The sequence below is a fragment of the Microtus oregoni genome, unplaced genomic scaffold, assembly GCF_018167655.1.
Source record: "Microtus oregoni isolate MIOR12 unplaced genomic scaffold, Mior012 000015F_ref0000493, whole genome shotgun sequence".
Classification (NCBI taxonomy): Eukaryota; Metazoa; Chordata; class Mammalia; order Rodentia; family Cricetidae; genus Microtus; species Microtus oregoni.
Window position 1 is genome coordinate 315,784 of NW_024543074.1, and position 10,924 is coordinate 326,707.

Sequence of the window (10,924 nt, forward strand, 5' to 3'; positions counted from 1 at the left end):
GCCCCTTTCATCTCGGGATCTACTACCGCCAGGCAAAAGTCTAATTACCCTAGCACCCCCCTCTGGACCCGCCGGTTCCCCCGCTGTCATTAGCCCAGTTTTACCAGCGGGGGCCATAGCCTTCCCACGGCTCCCAGGGCGGAGCCCTGCCTCCACAGCCTGCTCTTGGGGAGGAGCCAGTGAGTGTGTCAGGGGAGCTGCTCTTCTAACCGGTCAGTTTATACTGGATAGAATCGCTTGCTGAGTGGGATGCTGACCAATAATCTATCCAAGATGGGCTGCCCTTACTCATCTTAGTCTCAGGCATCTACACCCTGAGCCACGGAGTCTCTTCTCTTACAAGGGATTTTAAGGGTTTGCAATGCATGAGGGGAAGGAAGAATGCCTCTCTTGGGGCTCCTGATACAAAAGGGAAGAAAGCTGGGATGAGGGAAGAGTAAAGTGGAAGGCAACAGTTATTGGTGATGGGACACACACACACACACACACACACACACAAAATGGTTGAAGGAAGCCAGCACTGTGCAGTGGCAGCTGCAGTGGGGAACTGAAGCTGCAGTGTGCAGAGTCAGCATGCAGTAAATGAACCTGTTCAGTCCGGGCTCCCAGTGGACATGCAACAGCTGCAATTCAGAGCAGGAGGCTGCAGTGTGCAGTCAGTGCACTGAGGATGGCTCTCTGCCAAAGGAAGCCACCTCGACAATAATCAGATCTGACTGAAACCCCGGAGAGCAAAGCAATGTACAGACTCAGGGTCCATGCTCAAGCCCATATGGAAACAGTCTCCCGAGACAGGGCTACCAGAGGAGCTGAGAGATAATCCCAGGGTATGAGAAATACAATTATATTCTGCCTGAGGGGTTCAGCAGAAGTCTTGACCAGGACGAGGACTGAGAGAATCCAGATGGGAAGGTGGAACTCTTGTCTTTCTCCAGATTCTGGAGGGGGTTTTTGTTTGTTTTATTTTACTTGTTGGTCTCGTTCCTTGCTTGTCTGTTTTAAAGACAGGGTCTTGGTACTAATGTACTATGTAGCCCTAATTGCCAGAATGCTTGGAACTTGTAATCCTCCTGCCTCTGTCCCTCACGTGCTGAATCCTGGGATTAAAGTCATGCTCCGCCATTCTTAGCAGTTGGGTCATTCTCCTTTACCCCTGTCTTGATAAAGGCTTTAAAGATGGAGGATAGCTACTTAAATTCTCAATATCCACCCCAGGTGAGATCTAGCAAATGAAACACCTACAAGCCCACCTTCAACCAGCCCTGCCACGGACAGAGTGGGGCACACTGAACAACCAAGCTTCGCCATTCCCGCCTTCCCGAGTCCCCAGTGTGGGCTGATAACAGACCTGGACAAGGGCAAAGTGAAGGACAGTCTGCCTCCAGAGCTGGCTTCTCACCAGATGCCAGGATCCAGTCCAGGTCTCGGCTTATAGCCCCTGACCTGGTGTTGCATCATCCCTCTGCCACCTGCTCATTCTGCCCACCTGTTTCCTGGAGCTTCGGTTTATCCCCAGCTCCCAGCCTCTCTTTGCCATGAACCACACCCCCATCACGCTGTTTCCTCCTATCCCCTCATCTCTGCTTCGAGGCACTCCTTCACCTATGGGGAAAGCCAGAAGGTGGGGCTTGAGTGAGACAGTTAAGGACCCTCCAAGGGACTCTCTCTGCCAGCCCCCTCCTCTGCAGCATGGATTTTGGTTGCCAAGGAAGCAGGAGGAACAGCCTGTTCTCTGGGCTCCAGTGGGAGCAGACGTGCCCAAGCCCCGCCCTCTCTCCTTTTCTCCTCTCCCTCCCTTAATCCAAATGGTTGCTAGGAAGCACCCCAAGATTTCTTGAGGGCTCCACCCCCTATGAACCAGGAGCTATCTTTCTGCAGAGCTTCCTCCAAAAGCTCGGCAGCTCAAACCCACTCAGCATCCTTCACCCCTGCTAGGAAGCTTGTAGATCCCTAGTGATCTGAGGAAGAAGAGAATGGGCCCTTCTGCCAGCCAACCATGCAGCTAGCTAGCCCGGACCTCAGTACTCGCCCTCCATATTTCCTCTTTACTTCTTGTTTGGAGGTCAAGCTCAGAGCCTATAAAGCACAGGCACACACTTTACCACCAGGCCGCCCTCCAGCTGTGGCAGCTTCTCTGGAGTATACAGAATGATGGAGCTCACTGAGTGACATCAGGGAGTGGCAAGGTCTTCATCAGATCTTGGGTCTGCAGACGAAACCCCGTTTATTGGGGGTGTGGTGAAAAGACAGGTGAGGGAATTTAAGTTCCCCCAGCTAAGAGAACCTAAACCCCAAAGCTTCTCCCCCTCGATGCTCTCGGGATTGGGATTTAGAAGTGTTGGAAGTGACTTTTGCAGAGGACCTGGGTTTGGTTCCCAGCAACCCATACGGTGGCTTAGAACCAGTCTTCTGAATCTCAGAGGGCACCAGACACACAAGGTGCACATGCATGTACACATGTAAGCAAAATGCTCATAACAAATAAAAAGTCGAACAAACAAAGCAATAGAAAGGGTCAGTGAGCTGGATTAAAGGATCTTGCTGCCAAGCCTGAGGACCTGCGTTCAATCCCTGAGACTCCCATGGTGGAAGAAAAGCATTGATTCCTGCCAGTTGTCCTCCGACCTCCCTAGGTATGAGTGTGAACACGGATAGACATAAACATGGCTTTTTGTTTGTTTGGTTGGTTTTGGTTTTTTGAGACAGGGTTTCTCTGTAGCTTTGGAGCCTGTCCTGGAACTCACTCTATAGACCAGGCTGGCCTCAAACTCACAGCAATGATATTTCATTTATATTTTAATAAATAAAGCTTGCCTGAAGATCAGAGTGTAAAACAGTCCCACTGGCCAGTCTTACAGACCAGGCAGTGGTGACAAACACCTTTAACCCCACTAGTCACACTAGTTTGTCAAAGAAATCGGGCAGTAATAGTGCATGCCTTTAATCCCAGCCCTATAGAGGAATATAAAATGGGAGGAGACAGCTTTAAAACACAGTCTTGCCGGATGGTGGTGGCGCACGCCTTTAATTCCAGCACTCTGGAGGCAGAGGCAGGCGGATCTCTGGGAGTTCGAGGCCAGCCTGGTCTACAAGAGCTAGTTCCAGGACAGGCACCAAAGCTACAGAGAAACCCTGTCTTGAAAAACCAAAGGAGAAAAAAAAAAAACACAGTCTTATTCTGAGGATTCCTGGAGTCAGGATCACTATTTTGAACTGAGGTAGAGGTAAGAGCCAGTGACTGGCTGTTTTGCTTTTCTGACCTTCAAGTTGAACCCCAATATCTGTCTCTGGGTTTTTATTAATCAGCCTACAGTGGGCCTTGGTGTTGACACTCAGGGAAGATATGAAAAAATAAACCAAGCCAGGATGTGGTGGTGCAGACTTAACCTCAGCACTTGATCTCAGATGCTGACAGATCTCTGAGTTCAAGGTCAACCTGGTCTACAGAGTGACTTCCAGAACAGCCAAGGCTACATAGAGAAACCCTGTCTCTAAAAACCAGAAGTAAAGTTAAAATAACAAATAAATCAATGCTTTCTCTGGGTTGTTCTTCAAGGTTTCTCCTACCTTTATTCAATTCATTTGACTTTCTTTCCTTTTTATTTAATTTTATTTTTGAGGCAGGGTCTTGCTTGTAATCCCTCTGGCTGTCCTGAGACTCACCATGTAGATCAGACTGACCTCAAACTCAGAGATCTGCTTACCTCTGTCACCTGAGTGTTGACTTCATTAAAAAAAAAAAAGCCTATTATAGCTGGCGGTGGTAGCACGTGCCTTTAATTCCAGCACTCAGGAGTCAGAGGCAGGACGATCTCTAATTCTGAGTGAGTTTGAGGCCAGCCTGGTCTATGGAACTAGCTCAAGGACAGTTAGGACTTGTTACACAGAGAAACCCTGTCTTGAACAAAAAAAAAAAAAAAAAAAAAAAGAAGAAGAAAGAAAAAAAAGAAAAACAAACAAACAAACCTATTATATTTATATGGGTGTTTTACTTGCACTAATGTCTGTGCACCCCATTCATGCCTGGTGCATGAAGAGGCCAGAAAATAGCCCCAAACGCCCTGGGCAGGAGTTGGCTATAGTTGTTAGCCACCATGTGGGTGCTGAGAATCAAGCTCAAATCCTCTGGATGAACAGTGTTGTAGCTGACTATCCTGTGAACCAAACAACTGCCATCTTGGGGTGTTCAATATCTTCCACTGCAAAAAGATCATCCCGGTTGGGCTTGTTATTTCACACCCCCTCATGGAGAGCTGTGGAGGGTCACAGAACCCTTCCCGGAGCATCCAGCTCTTCCCTACCTTCTGTTGCATGGAGTGCCGCTTTGATTGCAGGTAGTCTCCAGCAAGGGCTAGAGTATAGGTGCGCGACTGGTGTGTTTAGCTCCATCTATTCAGCTATGTGGAAGCCCTCAGCCCTCCTAGAAGTCCTCAGTCTTACAGGTGTGGCCTGTGGCGAAGGATTACCACGCTCCATAAGTAAACCCTCAGCTATGCTTCCTAAGGAAATCCAGGAAGTTCATTGATTCCCCAGAGCGAACCTTGGTAGAACTGTGCCCCTCCGTCTGTCATTGAGACCTTAGGTGAAGGGATAGACACTGCTTACATCTCCTCCTGGGAAGGAGTTTTAACAAGAAGCAGCCAGTGCTTTTAACCACGGAGCCATCTCTCCAGCCCCTCATTTGACTTAAAAAAATTTTTTTGTTTTAATGTGTGCCAAGCGTTGGATCCTCCAAATGTTCCCACCTTCTGGTTTCATTTTCCCAGAATCCCCTCATCCTGCTTTTGCCAACAGGAGAGAAAAGAACGGGGTGGAGACCAGTTTTTACCATCAGAGTGGAGGGCTTGCCGCCCTGTAGCCCGACCTCCAGTTAGAGGAGTGGGTGGCACAGTGTACGTGGAGGTCAAGAATATAAGACACAACAAGGGCCGAGGAAAGAGCAAGTCAGCAAACCGCTAGCTTTATAATCATGAGGTGCTCAGTCCCATCCCTCGAGCCCACATAAAAAGCTGGGTGTCAGCTGGGTGTCATGGCACGCATCTTGAATCCCAGGACTCAGGAGTGGAGGCCAGCAGATTTTTAAAAGTTTGAGGCCAGCGAGGTCTACATAGAGAGACCTTGTTTCCAACAAATAAACAGCAAACAAATAAACAAGCAAAATAAAACAACACCAAAGCTGGGTGTGGTGACGAGACCTTGTAATCCTACTGCTAGGGAGACAGAGATATATGGATAGATCCCTGGGGGTTCTTAGCTTAACCTATATGGTGAATTCCAAGCTAGTGAGAGACCCCAGCTCAAATAAATAAATACATAAATAAAGGAGCAGAACGTGAGGAAGGACACACCCAGGCTTGTCCTCTGGACACACACATACCAGTATAGAGTAGAGTGGCTTAGTGGCTTTAGGGGCTTAAAGAGAAGGGCACTACCAAGGAAATGGCAGGCTGCCCTCTGTGCCCTAGTGCTGGCGCTCAGGGTCACAGCACCTCCCTTCCTTTCGTCAGTTGTCAGGAGTGTGGAGTGGGGAGGCAGCCTTCACGGTGTTGGGAAACATACAGAGTCTCCATCCTTCTATCTAGGTACGTGGGAAAGTACACCTGTAGTTACAATTGAGGAAGAAAAGGCCGGAGGACAAGGAGCTGGAGACCAGTCTGGGTCAGATGTCTTAATAAATTCCAACCCAGCCTGGGACGTACAGCAAGTTTCTGTCTCAAAAACAACAAAACCCAGGGGTAGAGATATGGTTTTGTAGTTAAGAGCTCTAGCTGCTCTTTCAGAGGACCCAGGTTCAGGTCCAAGCAACCACATGGTAGTTTAAAACTGTCTATAACTCCAGTTCCAAGGGCTCTGGCTCCCTCTTCTGGCCTCCATGGGCTCTGCACACATGTAGAGAACAGACATACATACAAGCATGACACAATACACATAAAGTTAAAAATAAATAAATCCTTAAAAAAAAAAAACCCAAAGAACCCCAAACAAATTCTGCTTTTCACTTCAGGGTTAGCAGGAAGATAGAGACAGAGTACTGGGGACCCAAGGACTGTCTGGGAAGTATAATCACCTTTAGCCTTCTTTGCATTATCTCCTCCCATACATAAATAGAAAGCAGGTGGTTTCTTTTTGTTGTTGTTGTTGTTTGACAGAGTTTCTCCATGTAGCCCTGGCTATCCTGGAACTCACTGTGTAGAGCAGGTTGGCTTTGAACTCAGAGATCCACCTGCTTCTACTCCCCAGTGCTAAGATTAAAGGTATGTGCCACCATGCCTTGCTTAAATAATTTTTTTTGTTTGCTTGTTTGTTTTGTTTTTTGAGACAGGATTTCTCTGTAGCTTTGGGGCCTGTCCTGGAACTAGCTTTTGTAGACCAGGCTGGCCTTGAACTCACAGAGATCTACCTGCCTCTATCTCCCCAGTGCTGGGATCAAAGGTGTGCACCACTATCTCCTGGTACTTAAATAATTTTTTAATTATTTTATTGGTATGGGTGTTTTGCCGGCATGTGTGTTTGTGCATCATTTTGCATGCGGTGCCCTAGGAAGCCAGAAAAGGATGTAGGGTCTCCTGAACTGGGGTTACAGACAGTTGTGAACTGCCGTGTAGGTGCTGGGAATCGAACCTGGGTCCTCTGGAAGAACAGCCAGTGCCTCTAACTGCTGGGTCATCTCTCCAACCTTTGAAAGCAGAGGCTTCAGCTTGGGAACTAGCTTGGAATTATGCATGTGAGTCTGTCGGAAAGACTTTCTTCCCTCGTGCGGCTGGTATTTATGAAGTGTGAGTCAGGCCATCCTCCATTCAGGAGAGTGGCAAGACTCAGTTTCCCTCTGAGAATAAGTGAATCTGAAATTCTCTGGAGCTTGTATGCTTTTAAATGATTTTACTGTTTCTGGGTTTTTGGGTCTGGGCTCTTGGTACATTTTTTTTTTTTTTCGAGACAGGGTTTCTCTGTAGCTTTGGAGCCTGTCCTGGAACTCCCTTGGTAGACCAGGCTGGCCTCGAACTCACAGAGATCCGCCTGTCTCTGCCTCCCAAGTGCTGGGATTACAGACGTGCGCCACCACCGCCCGGCTTGGTACATTTTTTATATCCAGTTTTTAGTAGTTTAGATAAAAAAATGCCCATTCCCTTTGGGTAAAAAACCCTATTCCTTGTTTTAAGGTCTCTCTCTTTCTCTTTTTTAATAATGCATGTTTTACCGAATGTATATATGTGTGTGTCTGCTGCCTATGGAGGTCAGAGAGGGATCATAGCCCCTGGAGCAGGCTGTGAGCCACTGTATGGATGCTGGGAACTGAATTTAGATTCTCTAGGAGAGCAACACATCAAACTCTGTTTCTTGCCACGTCGTACTCCAAAGCCATGAAGCTTTTACATGGGCTCCCGATGTTTCTGCATCATTTACCTGTTGGCTCCACCTGCCCCCATTCCCTAGCTAGACCTCTACCTCAGCCAGACGGGCCAATGTGGTGAAAATGTTGCTAATTGTCTCAGCTCAACCTTATACTTATAGCCCTCAGGAAGTTGAAACAAGAGCATGAGTTGAAGCTAACCTGGCTACATTGTGAGTTTCAGGCTAGCCTGAGATATACAGTGTTTCAAAAAACAAAACAAAAAAAATTAAAAAGGGATGGGAAGATGGCTCAGTCTTCCCATTCTTGTCCCGTAAACATAAGGACCTAAATTTGGAACCATGTCTATAATGAGCGCTGGGGGAGCGGTGGTAGTCGAGACAGGTGGATCCCTGGAGCTCACTGGTCAGCTATCTAGCTGAAGGAATGGAGCGAGCTCCAGGTTCAATGGCAGACTCTGTCTCAAACAAATTGGGTGAAGAAAATGATTAGGAATGACACCGAAGTCAACCTCTCGCTTCCACATGTGCATATGCACCACACACACACACACGTGCGCACACACGTGCACGCACACACACGTGCACGCACACATACACGTGTATGCACACACACGTGCACACACATACACACATGCATGCACACACGCATACACACACACCACACACAAAGAAGATAAACCACTAAATGGTAAAGATACTGGGGCTCAGAGCTAGGAAGTGGGAGTCCAGTGAAGCAAGTAAAGGGGGGTGGGGGAGTTTGAGAGGAGCTGGGGACATGCTCCATACTCCCCAAAGAGAAGGCATTATCTTTTGTCTCATTCTTGGGAGCATTATCATGGAGTCGTCCCTGTGTAGCAGGTAATTCTGAGCGCTTAAGAGAGCTCCCAGGAGGAAGGAGGTGGGATTGGGAAAACAAGAAGTCGATGATGATGGCCCTTGCTCAGAGCTGAGGAAGCACTCATACACACTGTTGAGTCCTTGGGGAAACTCTGCCAAGCCTAAAGAATGGGCTGCTGGTGAGGAGCAGTGGGCCAGGGAAGGCAGATGGCTCAATACCAAAAGCTGCCTCTCATCATTATGAAGTGTGGAGGAGGAACAACCTCCCTCTCAGAAATCTGCCAGGCTTTGCGCCAGAGGGAAGGATTTGAGCTCAGAATCTAACCATCATCATGCCTGAGTATCCCCACCCCCTCCCATATGGGCTGAACCCAACACCCACTAATTCAATAAGGCACACTCCCAGAGTTGACAACCTCTCTCCAAGAGGGGCAGTTTGGGCTATGAGGGGTAGGAAAAGAGCAGCGGTATCTGGAAACAATTTATGGCGGTGGTGGCAGGGCATCGGGCTGTGTAACAGAAAAGAGTAGGGGTCACAACGGACAAAGGTGTAGTGAGGGACGGCAGGTAGATGAGAGGCTGAAGAGAAGGAGGCCTGTGGCAGCCCAGAGTGCAGGTCTCTTTGGAAGGGGAGCCTGAGGGTTATGAATCAGGAGCCTGAGTTCTCCCTCCTTCCTGCTTTGGAAGCTTTGGCTACACACACTTGGCAGCTATTTTGTATAAATACTAGTCTCCAGTAGTATCCCTTGGGAAGGCACAAGGAACAGAATAAGAATGGGGGGGGGGTGCAGAAAGGGAGGAAAGCCATAGGCAGTACCTGTCTTACAAGGATGTGATCTGGCCCTACTCCTCCAACCATCCTCTCCCTGTTTATAGCATGGTCCTATCAGTCTCCTTCTAAAGGTGCACAAGGCCATTTCTAGAGCCTTCGTGGGTGCTTTCTCGAGATTCCTCCTGATTTTCATTCAAAAGGCAGCTTGGGCTAGGGAATACAGTTCAGTGACAGAGAGCTTGCATAGCTGGACAAAAAGGAGGGTGGGACTAAAGAGAGTTGTTGGGGACTATAAATTGAATTTGAAGAAACAAGTTGAGATATCAGTCTCCCCGGGATCTAAAATTAGGAGCCAAGAAAAAGAGGGTGATACAACACTGGCTGGGGGCCTCCAAGTGTGCTTTACAGACGGGGTCACCCACAGGTGATAGAACACTGGCTGGGGGCCTCCAAATGTGCTTTACAGACAGGGTCACCCACAGTACCATATCACATTTTGTTTTCCTAGGCCTTTTAAACAGTTTTTGAGTCATACAATAATGTTAACCTCTTTTCCGTTCGTCCGTCCTTCCTTTTTTTTCCCCCTCTGAGAAAGGATTTCTCTTTGTAGCCCTGGCTGTCCTGGAGCTCACTCTGTAGACCAGGCTACCAGGCTGGACTCAGACTCAAGAGATCGGCCTGCCTCTGCCTCCCAAGTGCTAGAATTAAAGGTGTGGGCCAACACCGCCCAGCTTCAGCTTTTTCTTTACTTTTCTTCATATATAAACAATATTCAGGATCAGGGGATTCTGGGAGCACTGTCAGATTTAGGGGTGACATGGTGGTATGTGTGCACCTAGTCACACCTCAGTGTCCCTTTTGGAACAGAAATGTGAAATGAGAACTATGGTGGCAACAGGGGCTTTGGAGAACAAAAACCAGGCTGGAGAGATGGCTCAGAGGTTAAGAGCTTTGCCTGCTCTTCCAAAGGTCCTGAGTTCAATTCCCAGCAACCACATGGTGCCTCACAACCATCTGTAATAGGGTCTGGTGCCTTCTGGCCTTCAGGCATACACACAGACAGAATATTGTATACATAATAAATAAATAAATAAATAGAACAAAAACCCAAGAGAAGCCAGGTTAGAATACATAACATCCATGGGCCTACTTACTGGGAAATAACCAGAGTATCAGAATAATTGGAGGTATAGATAGATGGCTACAACATTGAGAGACAGAGGGTTTCTGCCCTGGGCACTGAGTCTCCTGGTACTAACTCCTCAGCTTTTTGGATAATCTCAGGGAAAAACCAACAGAACCAATTGATCCTTTTGCGTGCTTGGCCAGGGGTGGAGGTGGGTGTCGGGGGGGGGGGGGGGCGGGGGGGGGGGGAGACGGGAGGGCGGTGGTGGTGGTTGTGGTGGTGGTGGTGTAGCTAAATCTAAAGGAACTACAATTCCCAGAAGGACTTGCCTCTTACTACGTTTCTATTGGTCGGTGCCTGTTACCACGAGCCAATAGTAAATGAGTTCTTTAAAAGGTGCCAAAATGGCGCTGCCTACGACGTAGATCTCGGTTTTCCGGTAGGCTTAAATTTGGGGAAATGGTGAATGAAAGAAGGGGGAGAATTACAGCTTCAGGGCTGAGGAAGGTAGAGGAATTGGGGAATGGGTATATATGGGAGTTGGGGTGGTAGTGGTGGGGGACACAGCTAGGGCGAAGGGCATAGTTAGGGAACCGGAGCGGGCTTTGAACCCCTTTGACACACCTTCTGTCCCAATTCAAGGAAAGATTGTTCAGAAGGGGAGAGGGTGACAGAATCTCCACCTTGCCACCTCCATTTCTACTCTTAGTTTTTCTGTCTTGCTTAAGTCTTCCCGAATTTCCCTTCTATTTATCTCTCCCTTATTTTTTTTTTCCTCAGAGCTCCATCTCTCTTCTGGCTCCATTTATTTATTTATTTATTTTTGGATTTTTCGA